This window comes from Schistocerca nitens, chromosome 8, assembly GCF_023898315.1.
Source record: "Schistocerca nitens isolate TAMUIC-IGC-003100 chromosome 8, iqSchNite1.1, whole genome shotgun sequence".
Taxonomy (NCBI): Eukaryota; Metazoa; Arthropoda; class Insecta; order Orthoptera; family Acrididae; genus Schistocerca; species Schistocerca nitens.
Genome location: NC_064621.1, coordinates 170,177,345 through 170,191,972, shown reverse-complemented (window position 1 = coordinate 170,191,972; position 14,628 = coordinate 170,177,345). Strand labels below are relative to the sequence as shown.

Genomic DNA, 14,628 nt, shown 5'->3' with positions numbered 1-14,628 from the left:
TGTATTCAGACAGTTCATCCATTCTGGGAATCTAGAATCTCGATTATTTCTGCCTGTTATCGATATTGATACAGGCAAGAAAAAAATTCCAAGGATTTAAAGGTATTCGAGGATATTTTAATTTCAATAATATAAATGTGACATAAAAGCCACGCAGGAGCAGGTGACTATTATTAAAATGATTATTCAGAATGACTAGGTAGCAGTGGGAAAAGTGGGTAACTGGGTCGCAATTAGAAAAGTCAAACATCAGGAAGGGAACTTGGGTTCAAATGGCTCTGAGCACTATGGGACTTAACTTCTAAGGTCATCAGTCCCCTAGAACTTAGAACTACTTAAACCTAACTAACCTAAGGACATCACACACATCCATGCCCGAGGCAGGATTCGAACCTGCGCCCGTAGCGGTCGCCCGGTTCCAAACTGTAGCGCCTAGAACCGCTCGGCCACCCGGGCCGGCAGGAAGGGGACTGTTCATAGGACGTGTTTCGCAGACTAGTTGCGAACGTTTGTTTCACATACAACTTTAAACGTTATATCCACATGCAATAATGACAGACTAGTCTACGGATGTTTGTTTCCCATACAAATGGAACCGCCACATCCACGTGCAATAATCACTCATGAATATTTGATGAAGGAGCGGTTCCGAATAATAAATTCATTCCTTGTCCGATGTTCGACTTTTGCTATTGTGACGCTGTGAGTCTGAATGCAGAACTACTGATTGTTTTGATTTCAAGTTTGACATCGGATAACAAATGACAAAAGTAATATTTTTTACCTGCGATACAGTTACAAATTAACAGTTTTCGGATTTTGCCCTTAACTTGTACTGTAAAACCTTGCTTCTTGCCAAATTTCATGATTCTAGGCCAACGAGAAGTATCATATGGGTAGTGTGTTGGTGTACGTGACAAACATGGCCGAATTGACTTAGAACCTTACATTAACGACACGGCCAAAGGCCTTCACATCTTAGTATGTGATACATATTTCTTCTTGATATGTCTACCTTTTCCTACTACTGCTACTGGATTAGTTAAGACTTTCACAAGTTTTAAATAAATACGAAAACGCTGATGTAAACCACAGCATCACCTACTCTAAGTGATAAATGTAGCTGAACCAGATAAACCTACCTTATGGTCTACAATGTTGTGTTTGGTTAAGAGTTCAACGTACTGTTGCAAATACTCGTCATCTTAGTTGCCTCAGCAACAATTTACTGCCCAAAATTAATAGGAAGTTCCACGCCCCTTTTGATAGATTAAGCTTAGCTCGGAACAGATCTGAGTGAATATACTTCTGAGATCTTCTTGTGCCTAGGTTTTCTCTTATGATTGACGGTTATGAGCAAGGAAATACACTCACACATTCACAGCTTCTACACTGAAACGTCAAAGAAACTATCAAAGGCAATTGTTAGATCAGTTACAGCTGTTGTAATGGCAAGTTATCAAGATTTAAGTGAGTTGGAACGTGGTGTCATAGTCGGCGCACGCGAGATGGGTCGCAGCATCTCCGAGGTAGCGATGAAGTGGTCATTTTCCAGTACGACCATTTCATGAGTGTACCGTGAATATCAGGAATCCAGTAAAACGTCAAATCTCCGACATCGCTGCGGCTGGAAAAAGATCCTGTAAGAACTGGACCAACGACGACTGAAGAGAATTGTTCAACGTGACAGAAGTGCTATAGTTCCGTAAATTACTGCAGATTTCAGTGCTGGGCCATCAACAAGTGTCAGCGTGCGAACGGTTCAACGAAACATCATCGATATGGGCTTTCGGAATCGAATGCCCACTTGTGCACCCTTTATGACTGCACGACACAAAGCCTTACGCCTCGCCTGGGCCCGTTAACAGTGACACTGGAATGTTGATTACTGAAAACGTTTAGCCTGGTCGGACGAGTCTCTTTCCAAGTTGTATCGAGCGGATGGATGTGTAGGGATATGGAGACAACCTCATGAATTCATGGACCTTGCATGTCAGCAGGGGAATGTTCAAGCTGGTGGAGGCTCTGTAATGATGTGGGGCGTGTGGAGTTTTAGTGACATGGGACCCCTGATACGTCTAGATACGACTCTGACAGGTGACACGTACGTAAGCATCGGGTTGTTTTGGGGGAGGAGACCAAACAGCGAGGTCATTGGTCTCATCGGATAAGGGAAGGATGGGAAAGGAAGTCGGCCGTGCCCTTTTGAAGGAACCATCCCGGCATTTTCCTGGAGCGATTTAGGGAAATCAAGAAAACCTAAATCAGGATGGCCGGACGCGGGATTGAACCGTCGTCCTCCCGAATGCGAGTCCAGTGTGCTAACCACTGCGCCACCTCGCTCGGTAACCATCAGGTCTGAACACCTGCATTCATTCATGTCCCTTGTGCGATCCGATAGAGTTCGGCAATTCCAGGAGAACCAGTCGACACCCCTCACATCCAGAATTGTCACTAAGTGGCTCCAGGAGCTCTCTTATCAATTCAGACACTTCCTCTGGCCACCAGACTCCACAGACATGAACATTATTGAGCATACGTGCTGTTGAGAGGAGATCTTCATCCCCTCGTACACTTACGGATTGATGGACAGCCCTGCAGTATTGATGGTGTCAGTCCCCCCCCCCCCCCCCCCAGCTCTACGTCATACATTAGTCGAGTCCATGTTACGTCATGTTGCGGCACTTCTGCGTGCTCGCGGCGGCCCTACACGATATTAGGTGGGTGTAACAGTTTCTCTGATTCTTCAGTGCGTTAAAATATACATAGAAACAGGGTGCCTCTCGTAAGAGTCGTCAGGCCCAATTTCTCCAATGTTTCTGCCGATTATTGCAATATCTTTTTTTCACTGCGTATCTGGAGTCAACCCAAACAAATAATGCTCATCAAGTCCTTCGTGTGACACCATGTGTTAGCAAAAAGCGTCGGTTTGTTTTCCCTTCCAGACAAGATGATTTTTAAGCAGCATTTTACGTGCTGATTCGATAAAGCGTTCCGAAATTAGTCTAGTCCGATATTCGTTTTATCCGTGCGTATTAACAGCGACAGTAAAGCACGAAGAATATTCAGTGCTCCAGCAACGACTCACAACCAGCAGAACGTGTTTCACGGCAGCAGTCAGCGTGGGCCAAAGCAGTACTGTCGCTGCTAGAGTACTGGTTAGTCTTCGAGTTTTACTGTCCCTGTTAATACATATCGACAAAATGCGTTCTGTCTGTAGAACGTGCACGTAACATTCCGCTTTAAAAATAATTTTGTTTGTAACAGGAAATAAACCGACGCTTTCGGTCAACACTGGGCATCGCTTGAAAGTCTTGATAAGTACTAATTGTTTCGGTGATTCCAGTTACACAGTGCAAAGACTAAATTGTAAATACCTGCTGAGACGGCAGAGGAGATTCACCTGGCGGCTCTTAGAGGGGCACTCTGCGTATACTGACAAACCTGAACTCACAGCCGTTTGAATAGCAAACAGTTATCGCAGATAATAATTGGTGTGAAATTAGCTGTGTAGCTGGCTGACGATCCATGTACGGCAGATATGGCTTACCTTGCGTTATAACATGAGTCCTAATACCATCCGTGCTCCTAATTTCGTCGCCCTAGAAATTTCCGGTTTCTATAACTGATAAAAAGTGTTTAACTGCGCGTGCATGCGTGACCTCAGTCCATACTCTTGTTGAGAGAGTCTAGTTAGTAAAGCTCGTCTAGCTTTCGAGTACGAGGGAGTCTTTATTTTACACTCAGGCGTTAGTGCAGCAGTCAAATCAACAGCCTACTATTCCTAGTGTCGGCGCTGGTCTGTGTGCAAATACTGGACTTCATTTCAGTCGAGTTTTGTAGTTTCTGTCGCGTAATCACTATTGACAACGATTTGGCCTATTTTGCTCTAGCGGCCATTATACGAAGGTCACTCCGAAAGAAATGCACACTATTTTTGTCAAAATACAGTTTTCATTCTGCGTGTGTGAAAGTTTTACAGTGTGTAGATACACTCTCCTCGCTTGTTTTCAAACGAAGTTCAATTTGTTCCCGTGAGTGGCGCCGTCACAGCATGTCTTCAAGATGGCTGCTACACTTGACGTTCGTTAGAAGCAACGTGCTGTCATAGAATTCCTGTGCTGTGAAAACGAAACGGTGGGAAACATCGCCAAGAGGTTGAAAAAGGTGTGTGGAGATGCTGCTGTCGATCGCAGTACAGTCAGTCTGTGGGCAAGCAGGTTACGTGATGAAAGCGGGCACGGCAATATTGAGGATTGTCTTCGCAGCGGCAGGCCTCGTACTGCACACGCTTCAGACAGAAACGAATTGGTGACTGCTGACAGACGCATCACAGTGAACGATTTGTCAGCCTACGTTGGGATAGGGGAAGGAAGTGTTTGCAGAATGCTGAAAGTGTTGGCGTTAAAAAAGGTTTGTGCCAGATGTGTTCCCAGGATGTTGACAGTGCCTCACAAAGAAACAAGAAAAACGGTATGCAGCGAACTTTTGGAACAGTACGAGAATGGTGGAGATGAATTTCTTGGAAGAATTGTGACAGGTCATGAAACATGGCTCCATCATTTTTCACCAGAGACCTAGAGGCAATCAATGGAGTGGCATCATGCACATTCACCCAAGAAAAAACAATTCAAAACCACACCTTCTGCTGGAAAAGTTATGGCTACGGTGTTTTTCGATTCCGAAGGACTCTTGCCTGTGGACATCATGCCAAGTGGAACCACCATAAATTCTGATGCATATGTGACGACACTGAAGAAACTTCAAGCTCGACTGAGTCTTGTTCGACCACATTGGCAAAAGCAGGATGTTTTGCTGTTGCACGACAATGCACGGCCACATGTCAGTCAAAAAACCATGGAAGCGTTCACAAAACTCGGCTGGACAACACTGAAACACTCGCCTTACAGTCCTGACCTGGCTCCATGTGACCATCATCTCTTTGGGAAACTGAAGGACTCTCTTTCATGGAACAAGGTTTGAAGATGATGACTCCCTTGTGAAAGCTGCCAAACAGTGGCTCCAACAGGCTGGTCCAGAATTTTACCGTGTGGGTATACAGGCGCTGGTTCCAAGATGGTGTAAAGCAGTTGAGAGGGATGGAAATTATATGGAGAAATGAAAATATTGTTCCTAAAGGATGTATCTACACACTGTAAAACTTTCAAACATGCAGAATAAAAGATGGATTTAAAAAAAAATAGTGTGCATTTCTTTTGGAGTGACCCTCGTATTAGGTCTGGAGAAGTTTGTAATTTTCTTCCTGGCGACGAAATTTTGAACTGTTATTAAAAACTCATGTTATTTGTTATTTATAGATATTGTTTTACTTTTTCCTTTGGAAAAAGGCAAGCAGAAAGAAATCCAGTCTTCGCACAAAATGCTTGGTTTGTTATCACGAAACATACACTGAATCCACCCAGACATACAACTTCATGTATGACTCATCTCTAGAAAGCTGAAGATAACTTGAAAATATTGTTCACTGATAGTCTTTAAGCGGTTTATAGACAAGGTGATCGGTAATCTTATAATGGAAAAATATACTTTAATTAACTGTATTTTTGATAGTTTTTATGGTGGACGAAATTGCGAACATTTTTTTTCTATTTCTGGTTTTGCAGCATTAAAATTTATATCAAATACTGGATTTATTGTGCTATAACTAGTCACCTGAAAGTTATCTTCAAGCAGAGAATAAATTCAGAAATACATATCCTAATTTGTAGCCTTTTTCATAGCATTCCAGGCCTTATACAGGTTCTAAGCTACTAAGGTGGCGAAATTTTGGCCACTATCCTACCCGCAGAGGTAAAAATACGGGGAGATGCCGCCACGGACTTAGCGCTGTAAGTTGTTCTGAAGCTGACGCCGCCGTGTTAGATGCCCCGAAATTTTAACAGACTGCTGTTTGCACGGAGGTCGTTTACGATTGCTTTTTTTTGTAATTTCTGTCGTGTGCACGCGACAGCTATTTTAAGTAGTAAATATTACAGTCCTTGCGCTAATAACATAGTGTCAGGAAAGCATTTTCAGACGCTTTTCTGGTCTTAAATGTGGATATCATCCAGTAATACAACGCATTTGTCCTCGTGAATAAAACTTTCTTTCTGTTTATACATTTCAAATAACCAAGAAGAGAAGTTTGTGATACAAAATGGACAGTTCTGCAATACATTTACATCCTATTTTGCTGTACTCGCGTCCGCAACTAGTGAAGTTAAAAATCGGAAAAGAGTGCTTGTTTGCTTACTGCTACTGATTCTTACTCGTTACATTCATATCATGTGCACAACATGTTTAATGCTAACGTCTGCAGAAAAGTTACCTACGTTTTCTTTGGTTCCCTATGAATGTGTACAATGTGAAAAGAAGTAAGCAAAACAAACTATCCTGACCTGTGTATGTCAACGAAGTGAATCTTGAAACGTCGAAGGAATAGAAAAAACGTGGGAGTGTACCTTCACGCAGAACTGAATTCTTGTTTCATTAGGCTGTCAGGGTGTCATTGTCGCTGTACACAGAAGAGCCAAAGAAACTGTTACACCTGCCTAATATCGTGCAAGGCCACCGCGAGCATGCAGAAGTGCCGCAACACTACGTGGGATGGACTTGACTAATGTCTAAAGTAGTGCTGCAGGGAACTGACACCATGAATCCTGCGGGGCTGTCCATAAATCCGTAAGAGTACGAGGGGCTCGAGATTTCGTCTGAACAGCTCAATAATGTACATGTTTGGGGAGTTTGGTGGCCAGCGGAAGTATTCAAACTCAGAAGGGTGGGAATTCTGGAAGTGCGGGATGTCACATTGTCCTGATGGAATTCCCAAATCCGCCGGAATGCACAATGAACGTGAATGGATGCAAGTGATCAGAATTGATGTTTACGTATGTGCCACCTGTCAGAGTCGACGTTTCAGGAGTCCCATATCACTCCGACTGCACACACCCCGCACCATCACAATATGGATGAGGTCGTCGCCATACCCGTACACGTCCCTCCACTCGATACAATTTGAAACGATACTCGTCCGACCAGGCAACATGTTTCCAGCCATCAACAGTCCAATGTCGGTGTTGGCGGGACCAGGTGAGGAGTTAAGCTTTGAGTCGTGTTGTCATCAAGGGTACACGAGTGGGCCTTTTGCTCCGAAAGCTGATATCGATAAAGTTTCATTGAATGGTTCGCACGCTGACACTTGTTGATGGCCCAGCATGGAAATCTGCAGCAATTTGCGGAAGGATTGTACTTCTGTCACGTTGAACGATTCTCTTCAGCCGTCGTTGGTCCCACTCTTGCAGGATCTTTTTCAGGCAGGAGCGATGTCGGAGATTTGATGTTTTACCGGATTGCTGATATTCACGGTACACTCGTGAAATGGTCGTATAGGAAAATCTCCATTTCATCGCTACCTCGGAGATGCTGTGTCCCATTGTTCGTCGTGCGACTGCTACGGTCGCAGGTTCGAATCCTGCCTCGGGCATGGATGTTTGCGATGTCCTTAGGTTAGTTAGGTTTAAGTAGTTCTAAGTTCTAGGGGACTAATGACCACAGCAGTTGAGTCCCATAGTGCTCAGAGCCATTTGAACCATTTTTGAACCCATTGTTCGTTCGCCGACTATAACACTACGTTACGTTCCTACTCACTTAAATCTTGGTAACCTGCCATTGCAGCAGCAGTACCCGATCTAACAACTGCGCCAGACGCTTGTATTAAGTATACGTTGCCGACCGAAGCGCCATATTTTGCCAGTTTACATGCCTCTGTATTTGAATACGCATGCCCATAACAGTTCCTTTGGCGCTTCAGTATAGTGAAGTGTTGATCAGTCATAACAAAAAACGATAAATTAATTTATAAGGCACGTTCCAGCAATTTGAAATTTATGTATATACTTGGTGTACGTTCTTTCTGATATGCCCGAAAGAACAGAAACCCTGTTGATCCAGCAACCATTATGAATTAAGACTCGAAGTAATGACAGACATTGGTTGCGATTGCGTCAGACGGGAGGCGTGCTAAGGTAGTCTGTGAGGCGATGATGAGTACTGTATCGGAATGGCTCAGTGCTCAGAGCATCTGTCTAAAAAGCAGAGGATCCGCTTTCGAATCACTATTCGGAACAAATCTGCAATTTTAATCAATGCCCACTCGCAGCCAGTGTCTATAATTCCTTTGCATCTTAATTTTGAATTTAATAAATTTCACCTGTAGGCAGTTCTGATGGTATTAACGAGATTTTAGACTAACACTTCCTACATTACTTAGTGCAAAACACCGCATTGTGAATAAAGGAAATGTCTCAGTATCCTAGACCATGCAAAATGGATATTTTGTCCATCAAGTGTTCATTGTATTTCTGAATTTTATTTTTAGGTTTTCAAAACACTTAAGCCTATACCTTGCTTCATGATAAACCAATAATAATATTAGGATGCTATGCAGCTACTGCTTTTATTTATTCATTCATCCGTCATGCAGGAGGTCAAACTTGGTACATTGTACTTGTCAGATACAATTAATAACACAAGTGTGCATAATAAGTTGTGTATAAAAAGGGTACACGGGAATAAAGATCAAGGTCCACAAAATTTTTTAAATTTAGTTGGTAATGCCATCTTTGAGAGGAATGGATGTACTCTTAATGGCTGGTCGGTGTGGCCGAGCGGTTCTAGGCGCTTCAGTCCGGAACCGCGCGACCGCTACGGTCGCACGTTCGAATGGGTGTGTGTGATGTCCTTAGGTTAGTTAGGTTTAAGTAGTTCTAAGTTCTAGGGGACTAATGACCTTACATGTTAAGTCCCATAGTGCTCAGAGCCATTTGAACCATTACTCTTAATGTGGCAAGGTTTGTTTGTTTAGTGTTTTATTTTATTTTTTAACTATCAAGGTGATCAAAAATCTGTGTCCAAGTTTTGATCTACTTGAGAAAAACGATCGAGGTCCACTCGGTTCTGAAGTAGAACAATCAAGATCCATTTTCTATTCAGAGATTTTTTCCCCTTTCATGTTTCATCTTATAATGCTGCTGGTTCATGATACTGACTTTCCAACAGTTGTTAACCGTCACCAGATGTGCTCACATTCCGCCTTTAACGGCCTATGCTTGCCTGTTAACCAGCACTGTCGCACGTTGTCAGCAGGCTGCTTCACTCTCATTCAGGCCTAGCTATGCCCAGCCCAAGAAGGCTACAGGAGTTTTGCTTGCCTGCTCGTCTTCCGCTGTGATACGCCACGTAGTAGTTTATTCTAGATGACTTTTTATTGTGTTGTGAATATTGTTCAGAAATTTTTGATAAGTTTGTGTTTCGCCGAGAGTCAGAAGATGAAATGACATATATGTTCCTGTAGAGTATCTGTAGACAACAAAATAGTGAATTTTGTTTGACCTTTTTTCTTTTGGCGTATTTCGGCCTTATTCATTTATTTCGGTATGAACGATTTTCTCTGTAGCTTTACCATCTTTCGACTAATACTGGCTATTCTAAATTCGAACCACCATCATCTCACCGCTAATTTTTGTAGTAAGCAAAAGACGAGATCTTAGACACCTACGAACCTGAATAGGTCTGTTATACTGCAACGTCAACCGAAGTTTTGTATGTCTAGTTTCAATAACCCTAGCGCTTTTCAGCAATATGTGACCCTCGTTATACGAGTTTTAATTACTTTTTGCAGGATTCTATTGTGGGTTCACTAAGTGCAAAACAATTCATTCTAAATTCCGCAAATTCAATTTAGCAATACGAAGTTAGTTTTCATATCATGTTAATCTAGAAAGTATGTGTCTGAAAGAAGCTTCCCTTTCATACCAAACTATCTTCGCATTAAGTATCATACCACCAGAATGTGGTTTTTAATATTGCCTGAGCCATATTTTTTTCTTATTTCAATCAATGTTTGCCCAAAGTTAGAAAGGCTATATTCTGCCAAATAGCCTCAAGTCCTTAGCACACATTTCCACAAAAGTTTCAGTTTCAAGTCTTCACCGTTTCAAAATAATATGGCCTGAGGTAACTGATGCTCAAAATTACAAACATGTCATAACATATTAGAGGTACCTGGATGAGTGTTTACTAACTTTTTACAAAATTTACGTTGCGAGCCATCCACTGATTTATTTGAAGCTTCCCCATAAACCCACGAAAACTTTTCCCATGCTGGACTTGAGCTATGTTTCGTGACTGGCACATATTACCTAATTCAAACTTTCTCCTCAACCGCCTTTACGGCTGAGTTGTTCATTTTACAGCTCCCACCGTTATGGTAAATAAGCTGCAGTCAAACTGCCTACGCAAACGCAGACCTCGATAGTCACGCTGGACTGATAACACAATCTGTTGTCAGGGGCAGCAGGCTGAACAGGTCCCGTGAAATTTGCCATTCTTCGGAACCCAAGCTGTCTTGCGCTAACCACTGTGCTTCAGGACACATGTACTCTTGTCTCCGTTGCGGCAGGCTCAGCTGCTTTACTGGTTGCGGCAGAGATAGGGGCAAGCAGACTGGAAGGAGAATTTGTAACCCTCTGCTACTCACTTCCCACTGTAAACGAAGTTTGAACTCTTATATTGTTTAGTAGTAAAGCAAAAACCGATACAAAACTTCACGAATTTGTGCATCCAGACTGGGCCGGAAAAGGAATTTCTTCGGTAAGTTGAGCAGAAACACTCGTGTGTTACTATTCCCGAGATTGTGTGTAATGTGATTTCTTAAGTGACATGGAGGAATCAGAAATGTCAGAGAATGAAGACTAACATTTCAGTTCTGTGCAGAACACAAGTGCAAGTAAAAGAAAAGTGTTGGTGCGTATTTCTGATTCCTCAAAAAGCTTACGGGTCCTGAGTCACGTTACACGCGACATTTGTACGTGATTACGATTGAGATATTTTCACAATATTTCATTCATAGAAAGGAGTAGATTAATGAAGGAATTCAATCTAATGGCTTCCTACGATACAAGGATGTTCAGGTATGTCAACTAGCATTCTTGGCAATGCATGGCATCACCAACAGACGTCTTATTACTCTTAAAAGGCATTGGTTCCTACAGGGAAAGCAACATAACACAAGGCCTAACAAACATTAAGGAGAAACCGTGTCTAAAGTGCATGAACGTATACAGTCACTGAGACGTCCCAGCTCACATTAGCATTCATGAGAGCAAATGATATATTTACAGAAGAATTTAATATCCGAAAATTACACTTGTACAATTTGAAAAAATCCTCCAAACCCTGTGTCGTACGAACAACGTCGACAGATCTTTGTGGCTAGCTACAATATAAATTTTGGATACCCCAAAACTGACACGTATACAGTACATGACAATTTCGGAGCTGACTGTTGGAAACTAGATTTATAGACAAACACCGAGAAAGATACAGCTCAGATACAAACTTTGATTAAGGAGAGACAACATGTAACGACTTAAAATAAATTACAGAAGATTACGTCAGAGAAGGTTTACGAGAGTCAACGTTCCGAACTTTTGAAGCACAGAAAATCTTTGATTAAGAAAGCAATTTGTATGGATTACCAAACAGATCTTTCACTTCTTTATATTTCATCCGACGAAGGATATTACCACAAGCAGCTATCATTTTATTCATTCAATATTCGTTTGTTTTCTTCTGGAAAATCTGTACTTTATACGTATGACGACTCGAAGGAAACAAAATACCTGTAAACACTGCTTTGGGGCAACTAAGATGGCGGACATGGGCTTAAATTTTTTAATGTCATGATAACTAGTAATTTTTCTTTTCTCCAGTGCTCTTCAACTCTCGAGAAATTCTATTCCGCGTCGCCTTTCGGACAAAAAATTCTTTTCGAAATATTGGTACGTTATTGGAACAATAAGTGAAGCAATCTCTTTCCAGAATGTCCTGAGCTCTTCTCATTCCTCCATATGAATTACTGCGATCTCCGTCACAATACGCTGTCCCTGAAAACCTAGAAACATCTCCACTTTCCACCACTACTAAAAACTTAGAACACCCAAGTCCCACCGTATACTACTGCTCGTTACTTCCGCAATGGTAGTTTTTAATTTTATGCAGATATAATGTTTCATATCAGACCAAAGCTCTGAAGGATAAACAGAGGTTACATACACACTTTGACAAAAGCCATTGGATAAAGATATGCACGACGGCTGTAGAATTGCGTACACAAGATATAAAAGTACAGCATATTGGCGGAGCTGTCATTTGTACACAGATGGTTCGTGTGAAACGATTCCCAACGTGATTATGGCCGCACGACGGGAATTAAGACTTCGAACATGGAATGGTAGTTAGATCTAGACCAGCTTCTCCCAACCTTCCCCCGAGACTATTAAGCCTGAGTGCAATAAGTAACAACCCCACCCCCCACCCCCCCTCCACCATCGACAACCACATTAGAGCCTCACTAAACTTGAGAATGAAAAAGAACTTTATTTAAACGCTTATTTTATTAAATGATGGAAGATAAATTATTTATAGTTTTTGTAGGTGTTTTGTTAAAAGCCGAAATAATGATTCAATGAGACAATTAGTACCCCTTAGTTCTAATAACATTTTATTTACGTTTATGGGAATATGAAGCAATTCTCAGCGAATCGCGAGTACTACCTACAACTGCTCCTCAGAAAAGAAATCTAATTATCCACGTTGATGGTAGATACTTATTACAAAACGTGCTTATTCTGCACCACTCCTCTGCCTAGTAACATTTGCTTCACTCACACTCAGCTAAGTCAAACTATACACAGGACTCCTTACCCCTGAAATGGCAGAAACTGGAAGACCTTACATTGCCAATGCTTTGTGTCTGGCCACTGCCGCACAGCAACGTAGTAGCCATTACGTAATTTCAGCTGTGCTGTGATCTCACTTATATGGTTTATAGTAGCGAAGTGAATAACGAAACAGCTTCTGCTCCATTGAGGGAACTACATACAAATCGGAGAGTGCATTTTCATGCGATGTTTAAGCAAATATGTATCAATTTTACTGACACAGATGGATTATACAAGGTATGTACAGTAGGTGGACTATGTGACGAATAAGGAAGATGATAATCTACATTTGTTCAAAGGTTGTAACCTCCACCACTGTGTCTTACGTGTTGACGACAGAATTTGAAACAAAAAATGTAATTAGTGGTAATTTATGTAATAAGTATAACAGTTTTACGAAACAGTGATGATAATAATAACGACAGTTTGGAAATAGTTCTGGTTCGAGACCCATACACTACTGAACTCTTTTTTTATACTCCTTAGAAAATTTCATTTTACCGCTCAGAGGGTAATTACCCCCAGATTGGGAATCACTGATCTAGACGCATGGGACATTCCGTTTCGGAAATCGTTAGGAAATTCGATACTCCGAGATCTACAATGTCAACATTGTGCCGAAAATATCAATACCTCTCACCGCGGAGAACGCAGTGGCCGAAGGCCTCCACAATCGACCGAGAGCAGCGGCGACTGCGCAGAGTTTTCAGTGTTAACAGACAAGCAACACTGTGTGAAATAACCGCAGAAATCAATGTGGGACGTACGATGAACGTATGCGTAAGAAAAGTGCGGCGAAATTTGGCGTTAATGGGCTACGGCTGCGGAAAAGCGACGCTAATGCCTTTGTTAACAACATAAGTAGCCTGCAGCGCCTCTCCTGGGTTCGTGACCTTATCGATTGGACCCTGGACGACTAGAAAACCTTGGCCTGGTCAGATGAGCCCCGATTTCAGTTGGTAAGACAGCGGCGCACACCCCACGAATACTGTCAACAAGACACTGTCTACCTGAACCGATCATTGACTGGAAATGGTTATGTTTGGCTCCTCGGAGAGCATTTGCAGCAATTCATGTACTTTATGTCTCCAAACGACGATGGAATTTTTATGGATAACAACGCTGCATGTCAGCCGGGAAAAATTGTTTGCGATTGGTTTGAAGAACATTCTGGGCAATGCGAGGGAATGATTTGGTAGCCCAGATCATCCGACACGAATCCCATTGAACATTTATGGGACATAGTCGAGAGGTCAGTACGTGCACAAAATTCTGCAGCGGCAATACTTTCACAATTATGGACGGCTATAGAGGCAGAATGGCTCAGTATTTCTGCAGGGGACTTCCAACGACTTGTTGAGTGCATGTTACGTCGAGCTGCTGCACTACGCCGGGAAAAAGGAGGTCCGACACAATATTAGGAGGTATCTCATGACTCAGTGTAATTACTGAAAGAATAACATTACTATTTTATATTACTTTTATCTTCACGCATTTATATACATAAAGCCTCATAAAGCCTTGACTCCGTTTACTAACAGCTTATGGGGGCCTGTTTTTGTGTTTCAGTGATCCACAGAGGTATGGTGGCGGTAGCAATGGTCCTGGTCAGCTGGTGAGATTCCAAAGGTTAGACACCTAGTGGGTTCCAAATATTCAAATGTTCAAATGTGTGCGAATTCCTAAGGGACCAAACTGCTTAGGTAATCGCTCCCTACACTTACCACCACCACTCCGTCTACAGGCCACAAGTGAACCATCGGGACCATTCGACCGCCGTGTCATCCTCAGGGAGGATGCGGATAGGAGGGGCGAGGGGTCAGCACAACGCTCTCCCGGTCGTAAT

General features: G+C 42.3%; 1 non-coding gene across 1 annotated transcript; it reads right to left on the bottom strand.

Annotated features, from left to right (window-relative positions):
• Positions 1–372: 372 nt before the first annotated feature.
• Positions 373–456, bottom strand: Trnap-ugg (transfer RNA proline (anticodon UGG)). Its single transcript has one exon. It is a non-coding gene; the product is annotated as a tRNA-Pro (tRNA).
• Between the last annotated feature and the right edge of the window lie 14,172 nt (positions 457–14,628).